The 14,814-nt window shown below is 36.2% G+C and overlaps 1 pseudogene; it reads left to right on the top strand.

The window, feature by feature from the left end:
* Positions 1-12,187: 12,187 nt before the first annotated feature.
* LOC101417356 (protein MAK16 homolog pseudogene) lies at positions 12,188-14,147 on the top strand (annotated as a pseudogene).
* Positions 14,148-14,814: the final 667 nt, after the last annotated feature.

Raw genomic sequence — 14,814 nt, forward strand, 5'->3', positions numbered from 1 at the left:
TTTTTTTGCGTGTGTCTTTTATGCACTTTAAATTATGGCTTTAATTTGTTTATTCTCTGAGTATAGCACTTCATTTGTTTTTATTTTTACTATTACATAAATCACAGACTGCATTTTCCTTTGCTCCAGAAAGCTTTCAGAATGTTTTCCCAATAGTTAAGGAATCTATTTTCAAGACTGAAATTTTATTATGCAAACAAACAAACAAACAAAAACAAATAACCCAGCATCTTCACTGGAAACTGATTCTGAAGCATTCCCTAGAATTTAGCAATAACAAGGATGTACTCTCCCCATTTGTTTTAATGAGAATTCTTTCATTTGTTTATGAATTTTTTTCAGCCCTGTTTATATCCTTACGAAAATGAGAAATATACATATTATAACAAACACTAAATAGAATAGGCAAAGTGAATAAACACTACTCAGCTCAAATTTTGAGTCAAGTTTATAAGATCTTGGTCAACATTAGATTAAACCTACAGAATTCTCATTGTGCTGGCCACAGATGATCTTTCAAAGTCATTTTGGGTTCAGAACTTGGATTTTTTCCTTAGGAACACCCTGTCTAGAGCCTCCAGTACAGTGCTGAGTGTAAAAACGCCATTCTTGTCTGGATCCTCATCTTAGGTGGAAAGCATTCAGCCTTTCACCATTAAATATTGTTAGCTGTAGGTTTTCGTAAGTGCCCTTCTTCAAGTTGAGGAAGTTCCCTTCTATGACTAATTTTTTGAAGAGTTAATTTACTTTTCTATTTTTTCCTTCTTGAAGACCTAAAGAAAATTTTATGATTTCATGACTTATAAATATTATCATTTTAATTTTGAAAAAGGCCTCTTGGTATACGTTTGCTTTATTATTTGTTGTTTCTTTTATTTTTGCATTTCCCCCCCAACCTAGTCATGAAGCACTCTTTACTTTAATACTGTCATATCTGATGTTCATAAGGATACACATGGAACAAGAAATCCTACAACAGTCTGTGCTTTCTATAAACAGAAGATAACTTGTCAAAATTATCATATAGTTTGTTAGAATTATTAAATATTCTCTATTATGTAAGGAAATTGCATGGTTATTTGATCAAAAATTCATTCTATTTAAAATTTTTACAGTGCTTAAAGAATCCTTAGGAAACAAGGTAGCAGATATTGATAATTTAGTTAAATAAATAATTTATAAGGAAAAAATTCATTTATCATAGAAAAGCTAAATGTAATTGTTTTAAGGGTAATATGTACTTTGGAGCTTTCTTAGATAGTACTTGAGAAAGAGATGTAAGAAAACATCAATATGGATAGAATAGAGGAGAAGTAATATTCTTTATTTTATTTTTACATCCATTTTTCTTTCCTTGATTTTACTTTAGTTAGAAAGATACTCAGGTTGTCACAAGAAAATTTATAAGTTGGATCATAAGGTGACATGTAATTTTCCAGTGTTGTTTTTCTCTTTCTAGTTATCCTAATCCAAAATACTTATTCTGTCGCCTCCATGGTTCTGGTATTATCTACATTGTACATTGCTTATGTCAACAAAATGTTAAGATTACCCCCATTATGCTGAGCTAGAAAGTTTTGTATTGAAGTCCCTTGCCTTTTTCTTAACACTGTAGGTAATAATAAGGAATTGGTGATAGAATATTTACAATTTCACCAAGGTCAGATACAATGATTATTGCAGAAAAACGCTTTCATAGTTGACCCATCCTTAACTGATTCCAGGGGAGTTCATAGAGAATATATGATTATTAAGAGAAATTAAAATAAAATAAAAGAAGCAACTTTATTGAAGTATATTAATTACTTTAATTAACTTTAGGCTTTGCAATATTGAAGCCATACATGAAAAATAATTTTGATCAGATTCAAGTAAATAAATGGTCAGACCATCCTTTATATTAAATATTTTGTCAGGCTAACTGAGGCTCATTGTATCATATAATGCTATATTGCTCTAAGGTATCACAGTATAGCCTAATTTCAAAAAGTGTCTTATAACAAAGTAATTCAAATATAGGTACATATTTCTACTTTCTGATTCCATGACTTTCTTAATTCCATTTTGTAACTGATAGCCCATCTAATTTTTTCCAAAAAAGAGTAGTCAAGCACCCCAAGAACTTAAATGAACAGCTACCAGGTGAGGGGCATGTTTTTCTTTAAGCCTATTTATGATTGTTCTTTTTTGGGGGGATGTGGGGTGTTTAAGCAAACAGTGTGCCATTTTCCCTGGAATTGAGTGATTTTCTCCTTTACCAAAGAAAGGAAAATTTTACTTCTTTATTGTGAGAAAATAATTTATCTGCTGTTAGAATTAACCAAAGATTGAAGGAATAGAGAGAACTTTATTGTTAGGATACTTTTTATACTTTATTATACGTGGGTTTAAGTAGATCAGGACACTTTCTTGAGAAATCAAGAGTATAAAGGGAGGAAATATAAAGACTAAGGAGGAAAAAAAAACAATTCTTGCCATTATCGCAAATATAGCAGCACTATACAACTGTTTTCAATATATTATTAGAAATATATTGTACCCTTCAGCAGATTTCATTAAGGTATGTTTGAGCAATATGAAAAAAATTATTGTTGATTTGTCAGCACAGGCTATCTTCCTAGTCATTTTAATTTGGACTGTAAGTTTTGCTTTGAGTGTAAAGGTAAGTCAAAATTTATTCTGTGTTAATATTTTCCTTAATGTATCACAGCTCACTAGTACCTAATTTTCCTGTATTATTGTTATAATAACTCTGTTTTGACAGCTCTGTGTGGATGGCATCTGTAGGGCCTTTTCCTTTTATCCTTTGTTTTGACCTTTGTTTTAAGGAGCCACAACCTCCCATTTGATGGGAGAAGAAGACATGGAAGGAATTCCTGCTTGTCCCTTAACAGTGGCATCCCTTTGAGGCCATTTGACCTCTCTCAACCCAGCTTTCTCATATAGTCCACATTAATTTTTTTTTTAAAGCCAAAGCAAAGTGCAAAGAATGATATAGCAAACAAGTAAGTGCCTCTGTGTGTATATTCTCACCGTCCAGGATTATCCACAGTTAACATTTTATCACATTTGTTCTGTCACATCTGTATTCAATTTTTTTAAAAGTGAAAACATTATCCCTAAAACTAAAGTCTCTTCTCAGCACCTGACTCTAACCTCCCTGCCTCCAAAGCTGCCACTATTGGGAGTTCAATTTGTCTCTTATGTATGTTTTATATTCAACAGATTTTATTTACTATCTATCATACAAGATTGTTGGATCATATTAGAGAAGATATTGTGAAAGTGGAAATAATTGTTATGAGTAGAAGAAGCTTGAAAGACAATATGTCAGAAGAAAGTCTCACCTTGGGAAGGCTGGCTGACTGGCTTCAAGATAACCATAGGGAGGTATTTCTTTTGACTTTACTATAGTTCAGGGTCTGCGTCTTACAGATCCAGAAAATAAATGTTCTCCTCTCTTCTCACCTCTTGCTTCAACTCTTAATTTTGCTTTCTCTCTCTCTTCACAGGCTCCTTCCCTTCAGCCCATACTAATAAAAATACTTCTTCCCTTATGTTGGGAATTATTCCTGCCCCCCACAAAACACATGTTCAGTTTCCTACCCTGGTCCTGTGGATGTGAACCTATGCGTAAATAGGACCTCGAGGATGTTATGAGTTAAGGTGAGCCCAAATTGAATGTGGGTGGACCTTAATCCAATCTTGCTGAAGCCCTTATAAACAAAGGAAATTCACATAAAACAGAAGCAATTCATATAAAAAATTATGGCTTATAAATATAAGTGATAATCATCAGTATCACTCATGCAAAAAGAAACTACATTAAAATGAGATAATGTTTCAGCAACCAAGTTGGAAAAGATTTTAAAATTTAGATACATACAGTATTGGGCAAAGATAGTATATATTTTGCTACAATCTCTTTCGGGGGAAATATCTGTCAAAAAGTAAAAGGCAAATTTAAATACTAGAAAGAGCAATTGCATTTCTAGGAATTTACCCTACAAATCCTAGCAAAGATGTACAGGACATATGTAAAGAAATGTTGATGCACAATCATTTGTAATACCAAAGAACTTAAAACAATGTAAATATCCATCAGTAAAGTCTAAATTATGGTCTATTCAAATAAAACAGAAGCAATTCATATAAAAAATTATGGAAATTCCAATGGATGTGTCATGATGATGGGAACGAGTGTTGCTGGGGGGGGGGGGGAGAGGGGGGGTGGGGGGGGTGGGGTTGAATGGGACCTCACATATATATTTTTAATGTAATATTATTACAAAATCAATTTTAAAAAAATGTAAAAAAAAAAAAATTATGGAAATTGGGCATGCAGAGAGAGAAGCCATGAGAGAATCAAGAAGCTGAGAGTCAACAAAACCTGGAAGAGAAAGAAGACACTGCCCTGTGCATTGCCATGTGGCAGAAAAGCCAAAGAACCCCATAAATTGCCTGCCAACCAGAAGATACCAACCCAGGAAGGAAGCAAGTCTTCTAGCCTCTGACACTATAGCCTCTGAGCCAATAAATTCCTGTTGATAAGTCAACTGTTTGTATGGTATTTGTTTTAGCAGCTGAGAAACTAAAACAATTTGAATCTTGCATCCTTCTGAATTATAATTTCACCTCATCCTTTCTGCTTATCACCAAGTTTCTTGAAAGAAAGATCTACAGTGTCTTCCCCTATTGAAGCAGGCTAATAAGATAGGGAATTAATAGATGGATCTAGAACCTGACAGGGAGTCCATGTGGACATCAGAAACCCCCAAGCTGGCTGCTGGAGGAATCCCACCCCCAGGATTCTGCTACCCAGAACAAAGACTCCTTCCTGAGACAAGGAAAGCCCAGATGTTCTCTAGGAACTTTATCATTGGGTCCTCACTAAGGGATTGATGGGATTGATCAAAACAGCAAACGGCTGGAACCCCTCCCCTGCCATTAGCAAAGAGGTGGAATAATTAACAGCGTAAAAGCCAGGCACAAACTGGAGCGTGGGTTTTTTGCCCTGCTCCCCTGCCTCTGGACCTGTTCCCTGCTCTCTTTGTGCCACTTTTGCCATTTTCCCTCTGCCATATGGCCGCGCAAGTAACCCTGGGGATTTATAACTATAATGGGGAATTGTAGCTTATAAATCAGCCCTCTTCATCCCTTTTCATCCCTTCCTCACTACCTGAGACCCCTGCTCTGTTATTTTCTCCCATTACTCTTCCCTCCCTACCTGAATATATTACTGGCCTAACTCACCTGGCATGCTCTTGAAATTCATTTCTGCAGCATAGCCAAGAACCTAGATAGAATCCGATAACACTACTTCCTCCTCATCTTTGCTACTGTATCTATAAACCTAGAACAGTGTCTGGAATTTATTAGTCCTCTGAATATTTGCTGAAGGCCTCTGCTAAAACTTCTCACTCAGTGCTCTGTGGGGGCTTTGTGATTACACAGTCTAATCTATTCATTCTGTTTTACTACTGCAAAGCATTTGATTCTATTGATTTCCTTCTCTCTTCTCCCCTGACTTCCAGGACACTACCCAGGTTCTCTTCCTAGCTTTTATTTTTTTCAAGATTTTTTTATTTTTTAATTTCTCTCCCCCCCACCCCAGTTGTCTGTTCTCTGTGTCTATTTGCTGCATGTTCTTCTTTTGTCCGCTTCTGTTGTTGTCAGTGGCATGGGAATCTGAGTCTCTTTTTGTTGCGTCATCTTGCTGCGCAGCTCTCCGTTTGTGCGGCGCCATTCCTGGGCAGGCTGAACTTTCTTTTCACGCTGGGCGGCTCTCCTTACAGGGCACACCCCTTGTGCGCAGGGCTCCCCTACGTGGCATGGCACTCCTTGTGCCCACCAGCACTGCGCATGGGCCAGCTCCACATGGGTCAAGGAGGCCCGGGGTTTAAACCGCGGACCTTCCATGTGGTAGACGGACGCCCTAACCACTGGGCCAAGTCTGCTTCCTTCTTCCTAGCTTTTACATCACTTCTTTTCTCATTCATTAAAACTTTTTTCCTTTGCCTGATTTTGAACTTTGTTTTTTCCCCCAAACTCTGTCCTTAACCTTCTCTTCTTATTATTCCTGGATAATCTCATCCTTTCCTATAGCTTTGACTGACACTACCATGCACACAACTCTGAAATCTACTTCTCCAAACTTGACCCCTTTCCTGTCCTCAAAAACTTTATGTACCAGCCTTCTGCTGGGTATCATTAAATGTGTGTCCCAAACTGAACTGTATATCCCTCTTCAAAATCATTCACTCTAGCAGTCCTTATATCTCATTTAATGGCATCGCCATTCTCCCAATCACCCTGACCATGAAACTTGTCTTAATTTATTGCTCCTTGTCCAATTCTGTCCTACTCTTTTCCCTCACCATTTCTACTCTACAGTTCAGACTTTCCTTACCTCTAACATAGACAGCTGAAATAGCTTTCTAATTGGATTTTCTGTCTCCAATTATTTCTTTCTGACCCTTCCAAAGAGCCTAGCAAATGGATCATATGTCATGGCCACACAGCGAGGATATAGAATGGGACCTGTATTTCAACTGAAAATGTCTGTTCCATGCAGTAGGTCTACATCCTCCTTTTGAAAAAGTTCCTAGCAGCCAACTACAAATAACTCCCTCATGTTAGAGAAGAGGAAAATGGGATCGATAGAAAGGTTTGCCTAAGGTTACTCATGACTGTGTGCAGGGAACCTCCCAGGCCTCATTGTTTCCAGCACCTTGCTTCTTCAGGCATATTGCTTGGTTCTTTCAAAAGCTGACCCAAGGAGCTGCAATGGAACAGTCATTTAAAACAATCGTATTGAGCAAATGGAAAGTTAAACAGGTAAAGTATCTTCATAAGAGAACTGGTATATCTTCTAAAAATGAAAAAGTAATTTGTTATGAATTCTGAGTTGTTCTGGCATTTCCTTAACTCAGATTTTTTTCTTAGTGACAACAGTTTTTTGGAACTGGAAATATAGCATCTATTAACAGGTAAGTTTAAATGAACACAGCATATGTATATGACACACAAAAAAAGTTCACAATAATGTGACATGAATCATTACTTCTTGTCTCCTCCCTTCCTGTCCCACAATCCAAAAATAAATATTGTCAATACATTTTTGTATACCCTACCAGAAATTTCAAATGTGTAGCTATACCATAAATTTGTAAAATAATGCAAATAGGAGTACCCTATACTTTTATTACCTATTTTTTATTGAATGATATATTTTGAAGATCATCATACAGGACTATTTCATTCTTTTTTATCAGTTTCATAATATTCCTTCATATGAATAGACCATAATTTAGACTTTACTGATGGATATTTACATTGTTTTAAGTTCTTTGGTATTACAAATGATTGTGCATCAACATTTCTTTACATATATCCTTGTACATCTTTGCTAGGATTTGTAGGGAAAATTCCTAGAAATGCAATTGCTCCTTCTAGTATTTAAATTTGCCTTTTACTTTTTGACAGATATTTCCCCTGAAAGAGATTGTAGCAAAATATATGCTATCTTTGCTCAATACAATATGTATCTAAATTTTAAAATCTTTTCCAACTTGGTTGCTGAAACATTATCTCATTTTAATGTAGTTTCTTTTTGCATGAGTGATACTGATGATTATCACTTATATTTATAAGCCATAGTTTTTTATATGAATTGCTTCTGTTTTATGTGAATAGGTGTTGTTTACCTTTTACAAACTGATTCATGAGAAGTTTGTATATATTATGAAAATTAGCTTTGCTTATTGGTATTACAAACTTTTTCTCCAGTTTGCCACTTGGTTTTGACTTTATATTGAATTTTGCCTCAAGGTATTTTTTAAAGGTAATCTTATTTATCAGTCTTCCTTCTTTTTTTTTTTTGCCTTTGAATTATGTATTTATCTCGAGGGCATTCCTCTACCCATAAGTATTAAATATATATATATATATATATATATATATATATATATATATATATATTTCTCCCAGAATTCTTATATAAATTTCATTTTTATATTACCATCTACTATGCATTTGGATTTAAATATGGCATGAAAATAACATGGATATCTAGCTTTTATTTTTCTTACCAAATATCTTGCTAGTTGTTCCAACATTACTTTTGGACTTTTGGAATAATTCATCTTTTCTTCATTCTTTTGAAAAATTACCTCTATCAAATACTAAATGCCCAAATGCACTTGGGCCTATTTTGTTGCATTGTTTAGTAAGGGAGATTTTTTTAATCCTATCTAGATCAAGCTACCAAATGCTAGGGTTCAGAAAAGAGATTACAATTTCATTAGTGAAAATTTTATCATTAGAATTGGGAAGATTATATTAAATATTTTTAGCTCAACATTCTTTTGAAGGTGAAACCCTAAAATCCTTGTTTTCAATGATCCTGCTTCTCTCTATTGCATTCTGACTGAATTTATGCCTTTTATTATGGGAGTCTTGATAATGTAGAAGGTTGATTTTCTTATTTTCTTATTTTTATTAATCTATTGATTTGCTAAGATTATGAATTTATGTGACAAAATCAGAAGTAAGTAAAAATTGAAAAAGGATACTCTGTAGACTTGGCATTGATAGCACCGCCAGATGGAGGTGAGATTCTCTGGCCTTTACCCCAAAATACAGTTAATCTTTTTACTCTTCTCTTAAGCCATTTAATTTCAAAACAGTAAGGATTTCATGTTTGTCCTGGAAAATCCAATCCAGGATGATGAAAAGCCTGTGGGGAAGCTGCGGTCAACACTGCAGTGCTCCTAAGGATTCTAAGCCTCCTTGAACCTGGGTGCCCACCCACAAGCCTGCCAACCCGTGACAAACTCACATCTTTTCTCATAATTCAAATTCAAATTGAATGAATCAATTCATTCATTCAACCTATGTCACTGAGGGCTTACATCAGTAATGGACCAGGCACTCTGCTGGGTGCTGGGGATACAAAGGTGATTTTGACACATTCTCAACTTTCCACCAGCTTCGGTGGAATGTAATTCATGTTCTTCCCCTTCTTTTCTGGGGTCGTTGTTGATCTTATTCTTCCCAGATACTTCATCCCACAGAGAAATTAGGTCTACCATCAGGCCTGACACATTTTATATAGTTAGAATATAGTTGTTTAAATAAGGTAACTTATACCTGCCTAAAGTCTGATCCCCTTCTGTTCAGATCATACAAGCAATTATTTTTAAAGAGTATGTTTTCTCTTAATAGCATTAATATATTTTTTTTGTACCTGCACAAATATAAACGTAACTTTAAGAAATGTCAAAAAGATGTTCACAATGTTCTAATGTCTTGTTTTCTATTGAATTCTAAAATGTTGTTTCCTTAGTTTTCACAATAAGCTTTTTTTGTTTTGTTTTTTATGATGGTGATTGGTTTTTATTTCCTATCAATTTTTTAAGGACCACAGACCTTTAATTTATAACAAAAACAAAAAGAAAAAAAAAACCAAAAGCTTAAATTAAAATTCTAGACTTTTAAGCTCCATAATTCAGTGACCTTTAATGATAATATACTTCATGACATTTGTTTACTGATGCTGTAATAGGTGTGTTGTACAAGTCGAGAGAGGTTCAATTATTTGCACACAGAAAGGCCAGGACTCAGGAATAATTTTGGGAAGAAAAAAAGGATTTATTTATGACCGGCTGGGCTCAGAGCTTCTCATTCAAAATCCAAGCCCGGAACAAGATTTCTGAGGTCTTTTTATACAGAGGAAGGGCCAAATGGTTCTTTGTTTCAGTGCTCAATAAGCTTGAATTAACATATATCTGCCACATCCTAGGTAAGCTTTTAGCATGGACCTCATACATTCTAGATAAGCGTTTAGCACATTTGGTTTGCATTTCCCCTGAATATTTAAAGTTTATAGAGTTTGCTTTCCTAAGTTGTTTCTCTGGAACTGGAGTTGTTGTCATGGTTACCAAGGGCAGGGCTGCAGTTCTCACTGTCCCAAATGCACAGCTCAGGACACATACAGCTCAGGTTACCTACGAAGAGATGGAACAGCCCCCCACCCACAGCCTACATCATGTGAAGGTTCTACTTAACTATACCTTATTCCTATATAATTATTTTGAAAAAGATTATTATGCAGTCATGAATATCAATTCTTTTTCATATTTCTCCCTACTCACTTTTTTTGAAAACAGTATATGGTGGTTGTTTTTTAAATGGCCAGTGGAAAGCATTATCTCAAAATATTAACAGTGTTAGATTTGGATGGTGACTTTTTTACAGTTTACATTTCAATATACCTTTCTCTTTTTTCCAAAAAGTTTATAATAAATTTGAAATTTATATTCAGAAATAAATTAGTATTTTAGAAAACCAAAATAAGCTGTAATAAAGCAGTTGAATCATATTTTGAGCCTTGTAGTATTAAATAAACAGATGAGTTCAGGGATCTGTGAATCAAATTATCACACTAAATAATTGATTTGGTTTGTGCATTCTATGTCTTTGATTTGGTTTGTGCATTCTATGTCTTTCTCATCCTTTTACTCTTAAAGTCAATCATGTAAGTATTATATGTAAAAAAAAATTTGGAATCTTTTTTACACATTGTCATCAATTTTTAAAATTAGTTAAATAGAACAAAATTTTATGATAAACTTTTATTCAGAGTATGTGTTGGTTTGTGTTATATTTTGTCCCGAATATTTTAATCATGTAGAATTTAAAAATCAGGTGCATCACTGTTCTATATATCATTGGAATTTTGCTTTTCTTTTGGTATTTTCTCTTTTCTAGTTTATAAAAAACTTATTGGGGAAGCAGACTTGGCCTTGCTTACCACATGGGAGGTCCGCGGGTCAAACCCCAGGCCTTCTTGACCAGTGTGGAGCTGGCCCATGCGCAGTGCTGATGCGCGCAAGGAGTGCCGTGCCACGCAAGGGTGTCCCCCGCGTGGGGGAGCCCCACGCGCAAGGAGTGAGCCCTGTAAGGAGAGCTGCCCAGCACGAAAAAAAGTTCAACCTGCCTAGGAATGGCGCCGCACACACAGAGAGCTGACACTACGAGATGATGCAACAAAAAGAAACACAGATTCCCGGTGCCGCTGATAAGTATAGAAGCGGTCACAGAAGAACACACAGTGAAAGGACACAGAGAGCAGACAACTGGGGGTGGGGGGGGTGGGAAGGGGAGGGAAATAAATAAAATAAATCATAAAAAATAAATCAATAAATAAAAAGAAAAAACTTATTGAAAACTGGAATATATTTCCAAAAGCAGAAGTAGTGTTTCTTTTAAAATGTGTGCCAAGTGCCTCACTTCCCATGGCATTATTTGCTTTTAAACAGATTTTATTTCCCTTTGTTCTTGTGATGTGTCCTTTTGAAGCCGTTAGATTAACTGCTTATCTTATCATCCAAAAGATAAGATATTTAAGAAGCACTTGCTATGCCCATTTTTAGGACATGAGAGTAAATATCTGAGGGCATTTCATGTGATTGCTAGTTAGTCATTGCAACGAAGATTGTTTACTACAAAATGAGAAAAATGTTATTGTTGTAGAGAAATCGGGTGTGCGCGGTATTGAAGGCCAGGACAGGAGAACTCCGAGAAAGAAGTTGGTTTATTTCCACCGGCGGACTAGGCAGACTCTTGTCCTAATAAAAACCGAGCCCGAATAGCCTTTTTTCGGACCCTTTTATACAGAGGAAATAGGATTAGGGAGACAAACGGTGATTGTATGCAAACAGCTTTTTGGTTAGTTATTTCAGTGTTTTATCTGAGTATCAGATAGGTTATTTCCTTCAGGTAAATTTGATTTAACACATATTCTCCACATTCCAAGCCAGCTTGGATTTACATATCTTCTACATTCCATCTGGATGCAAACTTGAATACACATTCAGTCTTACATCCTTTCTGAACATTCAAAGACTGTAGGGCCTTATATTACTTATTTGGACTTTTAGGGACTAGGTACACTTGGAAACAACTTTGACTTTATGCACAGGCTATATCATTACCATTAGAGAAAATTAGTTGATTAGCATGTTTAGCAGACTAATCTGCTTTCTCATCAATAAAATGTTAGAATACTATTCCTTAGTGAAAAATCTCACTAAAAAACAGTACCAATAAATGTTAAATTATTGTGGCTAATAACTTGCTTGCTAAAAATATATCTGGAGACACTGCACACTGAATCATCAACACCATGCACTCAGATGATATTATCTGGGATACACTAAGAAACAAACAATTTTGTTCTTTCAAAGTAAGACCCAAGACTCAGAGCTTTTGCAGAAATGAATACAGCCTAACTGGATTATTATGCAGTCAGTCATCTTGCCCCCTGGCAAACAGTCAATACACCACTATCAAAAAGCAAAAGGACAGTGCTACTTGTAGATGAAGGTTATAGAACAAGAAGCTTTTCCAGGTGTCTCTGGGAATGGATTAGGCCCAGTAAAATCTATGAGAAAGGGAAGCCAGGGAAGTGTTGGATTCCTCTAGGTTCTTGGCTATGTTTCATCAAAGAATCTAAGAACATACCAATTTAGTTAGGCCAGTAAAAAGAATTTATTGGGAAATGGGGGAAAAGAACAGAGTTTACTGAGAAATAGAAGAGGACAGAAATGCACACTAAGATTTGATGTGGGCTCCTCTAGGCAGAGAGAGAGTGAGCTCTGTCTTGTGTGGTTACCTTTTAAGCTATGAATTATTCCTCCTTCTTGCTAATGTTAAGGGGAGGGACCCCAGCAATGGTGGGGGCCAATGCTGAGGACTGTTTGGAAAATCCAGGGCCAAGGAGAGGTCCCAGAAATAGAAAATGGGACCTTGTGGCAATTTGATATTATTGATGAATTCCAAAAAGAAATACTGATTGTAAACTGTCTGCTCCTCTGGGCAAGTGACTCCTTTAGATTGTATTGAATTCAGAGGTTTCACTTTTACTTGATTAAATTAGGATTAGGTCTTTGATTGGGCTACAACAGTAGGACATTGAGTCCCTGCCCCCAAAGTACTTGCCCCAAAGAGAAAACAACAAGGCACAGGAATTAGTTGAGTTTTGATCCTGGAACCTGGAAAGTAAAAACACTGAGAAGCAGATACATGAGGAAGGAGAGAAGTCTCCATTAGACACTGCAGAGGCCTCAGGGAGAGAAATGAACCATTTGCCTGATAGTCTACAGCTGGCCTTGTGGAGAGAGCAGAGCAGCTGAGCCTGAAGAGAAATGAGCCCTGGGAAGAGAAGAACCCAGGAAGCCTGAACCCTTGCAGATGTTGGCAGCCATCTTGCTCCAAAATGTGGCAACAGGCTTTGGTGAGAGAAGTAACTTATGCTTTATGGCCTGATAACTACAAGCTTTTACCCCAAATAAATACCTTTTATAAAAGCCAACAGATTTCTGGTATTTTTCATCAGCACCCCTTTGGCTGACTAACACAGACCTCAGAGTTAAGATCAAGTTCTTAGCGGGGTCTCAAGACTATGTTGTCTGTTGGCTGTGTTGTGGTCCATCTTCTCTTTTCCCTGGCTAACCTGCCTCAAAAGCACTGGAGCAAACAGATGAAAATCTGATTTACTGGCCCCATTTCATTAGACATAAATGTAAGCAGAGATTCACCAAGATCACCCAGTACCTAATTCGAATTTGAAAACTTACCCTAAAGCAACAGAGACAATGTGTTCCTTTGAGTGGGAAGGTGGAATAGAAGGAAAAAAATAAGAGGAAAAGGTATTAATAGCTACTGATTTGGAACCATTGAAAAGGAATTACTGGAGAGACTGAAACAAGATACCTAGAGTGACATCTCTGCCTTCCCCATTCATGCCTTAGTCGAGGCCCTGGAAGAGAAGGAGACAGAGAGTGATTCTTCAGATGCTGAGGAAAAAGACTATGAAAAGGAGGATGAGGAAGATTTGGGGAAAAGAGAATTTGTGGAAGATAAGGAGTTGGAGGAGAGCAACATAAGTGACTTCGAGGACATGTTTCAACTGAACCCTGCAGTGATGAAGATCAGGATTCTAGATCCTTCAATGAGAAAGAAGAAAGGCCCTAAGGCCAAACACAAAGACAAAATACCTTTGTAAGGACCTATGTGGAGAAAATGAGCCTATGTAGAGAGAATATAAGAAGACAGAGTCTGTGTCCAAGGCCAAAACCATGTGATTTCCATTCAAACATTTATATATAGGCCTGAACATTTTTAACTTCTTCCTTTCTTTTATCTTAAACACATACCCACCTCCAATTATTGCGCTTTTATGTTGTATTTAACACAATATTTGAATTACCAATATTAATGTCACTTCCATGGGCAAGAAATCTAGGCGTGGTGGAGAGTCTTAAATTGTGAATAAATATTTTAATAGCGTATATTAACGTAACAGCATGAGCCCTAGAAGCTTAACAGACAAGTTCTTGAAGTTGGAATGAGAATGTGATTGCAAATATTTCTAAGTTTTAAATACCTCTGCACCCATTTCCTTCATGTCTTTGTTTCCCTGCCTCTTATCTAGAAATGGCAGGGCTTAAAATTGTTCTTGTCCTCATTTCCCTACTCCTATGGAGGAAAGAAGGAAAAAGAAGTTCTAATACAATGTTTAGCATAAAAATACCTTTTTACTAAATAATGCCATTAAAACAATCTGGGGTAGAAAGAAAATCCTGTCTTTGAGAAAGTAATACAAATATTAAGTTTCATTGTAGGAAGCGCCTACACAGAAACCCACTGCACTTTTCTGATTCAATTCACCACCTTGCTGTCTTCACAGCTTTGGAGAATTTTGCCAGGAGTTCCTGAAACATGAAACCAAATAGGCTTTGGTTCTGTTGT

The sequence above is a fragment of the Dasypus novemcinctus genome, chromosome 16, assembly GCF_030445035.2.
Source record: "Dasypus novemcinctus isolate mDasNov1 chromosome 16, mDasNov1.1.hap2, whole genome shotgun sequence".
Classification (NCBI taxonomy): domain Eukaryota; kingdom Metazoa; phylum Chordata; class Mammalia; order Cingulata; family Dasypodidae; genus Dasypus; species Dasypus novemcinctus.